General features: G+C 44.1%; 1 pseudogene; it reads left to right on the forward strand.

The window, feature by feature from the left end:
• Nucleotides 1-1,955: 1,955 nt before the first annotated feature.
• On the forward strand, nucleotides 1,956-2,629 carry LOC115278395 (annotated as a pseudogene).
• The last annotated feature ends 731 nt before the right edge of the window (nucleotides 2,630-3,360 follow it).

Raw genomic sequence — 3,360 nt, forward strand, 5'->3', positions numbered from 1 at the left:
AATTTTAAAAACATTTAAAAAATTATTTTAAAAAGAACTATATAGAAATGCTAGAAATAAAAAAACTCATCTCAAATATGAAAATTTATCTGGTGGATTAAATATAAAGACTGTTTAGAATCAGTGTACTTCGTGATTGGTCTATCCCAATGAAACACGAAATGAAATAGAGTTTAAAAACACAGAAAGAAAGCATCTGATAACTGCTGTACGGTACCTTTCAGTCCAACACTATTGCCATTGAATTCCTAGAAGAAGAAGAGAAAAAGTAAGTTATACAGAAAACATTTATATATTTTAAAAAGGGGGCTGAGGACTTTCTAAAATTGAGGAAAAAAATATTGATGCAAAGATCTGAGAATCTCAGCAAATTCTAAGCAGAATTAAAAACAAAACAAAATTACGAAACCTCTTGACATATATCAAACTGCTGAAAACTGAAGACAGCCGTTAGTAAGATCAGCCGGAAATATATTACATACAGAGTTCCAGTTCAGCTGTATCAGGAGCTGACGTGGGTTCGGGTTTCACTGTTGCTATTGTTTTGTTCGATGCCATTACGGACGCTGCTCTCACCTGTGCGAAGAGCAGGGCTTGGCGCGCAGGGTTTTCCTGCTCCCCCTGCACCCCTGGGCCTCAGGGCATGCCCTCACTCCGTCCCCAGTGGGAACACGTTCACCCTCCTCAGGACCAGCTTTGCTGTGGAGTCACACTGGGCTGGCCCTCGCCCCCGTCCGTCTCCACCACAGGCAGGCCCTGGGTACCTGGCCTTTGGGGATGAGGCTTTCTGAGCTCATCACAGACACGGATCTGTGATTTGTCTCAGGCAGGAAAGTGTTTCCTGCTCCTTCTCCAGGGGTGGCGGACCCCTGCTTGAAAGGGACGCAGAATCCAGAGTCCATCGTGGCTTCCTACTTGCCTCTCGGGTACAGGTGCTCACACAAGTGATTTTTGCCTTTGTCCTGAATTAAGAGGGCTTTTTACCCTCAATCAAAAACAGAGGGATTTTTGCTTCTATTCTTTTCTCAGAATTAATTAATTTTTACGTGTATGCTGTGCATACGCTTGGAGTAGTAGGGGTTAGGCCTCATAGCAGAGAATGAGGAAGGGCTGTGCGTGTGCCCAGCAGCCGCCTCCTCCTGCACCACCGAAGGGGCCTCCCTCCCACCCCATCCTTGACTTCTCTCACGATCCCGTGTTGGGGAGCGATGCCCAAGGCTGAGCACAGATGAACATAAACCCCTCCTCGGATCTGTGGATTCTAGTTATTCTAACCTGTTGGCAGCCCACATCTGCTCTTTCCCAATGTGTTACAATTCCTGCCAGTTCTTTCTGACTTGTTTGTATGCGCTCCACATCTTCTTTTGGGGCTAAAATAAAAGCATTCCTGTGTCCCCTCGCTCACAAAAGGGGATTATCTCTTTCTGGAATACAGTTCACTTGACTTATGACTTTAACTCTCTGCTGAGCTCTATAGAAAGTTACAATTTTGGAAATAATCTGGGTTTTTTTTTTTCTGTCATTGTTAGTTTGGAAATGACATTTTCTTGAAGCTTCCTGACTTCTGAGCAGAAGCAGAACCCCAGGGTACTTGTATATATTCACTTATTCTAGAGTAAGAAGCAGTCCGTTGAGATGTGGTATATTCAGGGTGTATAAATTCCCCTTGTCACCTTTCATACCCACTGGGTATTGCTAGGTTTGAGCAAACATTTTATAACAGAAGGAGAGACGTTCATGAACTTGGTCTAAATTTTATTTATTCGAATAAAATTGAATTTTATTTATTTAATGGTATGAGCTGGCCTACTTGGCATTCCCAAATATGCGGCCTAATTTAGATGAGCAAGCATATAATTTATTAAGCATTACTGGATAGAAATATTATTTTCTACGATTAAGTGCTCATATTAATGCTTTTTAAAAAACGTTTATTTATTTTCCTCCTTCCCAACATGGCGTAGTCAATTAACATCACCGAGCTGAACCTGCCACAGCCAGAGATACTCACGAACGAGCTGGAATTCTTGTCCACGTCCATTGCCCAGTTCAAGGTGATACAGACCAAGTATGTGGAGGCCAAGGACTGTCTGAACGTGCTCAACAATGTGAGGGGGGGGCACTGGTGGCTCAGTTGATTAAGCACCCTACTTCTGCTCAGGTCATGATCTCATGGTTCATGAGTTCGAGCCCTACGTCAGGCTCTGTGCCGACAGCTCAGAGCCTGGAGCCTGCTTGCTATTCTGTGTCTCCCTCTCTCTCTGCCCCTCCCCCGCTCATATTCTGTCTCTGTCTTTCTCAAAAATAAATGTTAAGAAATTTTAAAACATAACAACAAGAGCAAGGGGAAAGAATTACTTGTCCCACTGATGAGTTCGTTGTATGTCCCTGGGAAGCTAAAGGCTGTGGAACGTGTCCTCATCGATGTGGGAACAGGTTGCCATGTAGAAAAGACAGCTGAGGATGCCAAGGGCTGTTTCAAAAAGAAGATAGGCCTGCTCACCGAGCAAATAGAGACAAGCCAGCCCCCTCTGCAGGGAGGCAGGCCATGACACAGGCTGGCGTGGAGACAATGAGTCAGAAGAGTCAGCAGTTCACAGTCCTGGGGGCAACCCAAGCTACTGCCTGAGAGCTTGTTCCAGAAATGGGACAGAGGGACCCTGCTCAAGGAGCCTGGGACTTTGTAGGCGTGGCTTCCTGGGGTCAAGGAAGAGAAGGTCTTGCATTTAATGCTAATAAATGTACCAGCTGGGTAGAAAAAAAAAATAAGTGTTTACTTATTTTATTTTTGAGAGAGAGAAAGAGCAAGAGTAGGGAAGGAGCAGACAGTGAGGGAGAGAGAATCCTAAGCAGGCTCTTCACTGTCAGCTCGGAGCCCCACGTGAGGCTCGAACTCAAGAACTATGAGATCATTACTTGAGCCAAAACCAAGAGTTCAACGCTTAATCGACTGCGCCACCCCGGCACCTCTATTAATGCTTATTTTTAAAGTGATATGAAAGAATAGAATACAAAACCAAAGAATGCCTCACTCTTCTGACTCCACTCATTCTATTTCTGAAATTAGAACTTCCATGTAGGGCTTCATGCCCAGACCTTCATCCCTGCTCCCACCAACATAAACACACATGAATAACCCTTGCCCTTCTGGTTTTGGGGTGTGCCAGTCTCTGGGAAGTTAAAAATGATTGTATTCATATTACCGTCTCAGAAAGAAGGCCTACGTGCCCAGTTTTCGGCTCAGCATAGACATTTCTTTTTTTCTAACCGATCCAGAACAGGAGGGATAAAAAGCTAAATCATATTACTACCTCTCTTTCAAGAAAGAACAAAATGTCTGGCTCACAGCAAACCTTTAGT

This window comes from Suricata suricatta, chromosome 14 (genome assembly GCF_006229205.1).
Source record: "Suricata suricatta isolate VVHF042 chromosome 14, meerkat_22Aug2017_6uvM2_HiC, whole genome shotgun sequence".
NCBI lineage: Eukaryota > Metazoa > Chordata > Mammalia > Carnivora > Herpestidae > Suricata > Suricata suricatta.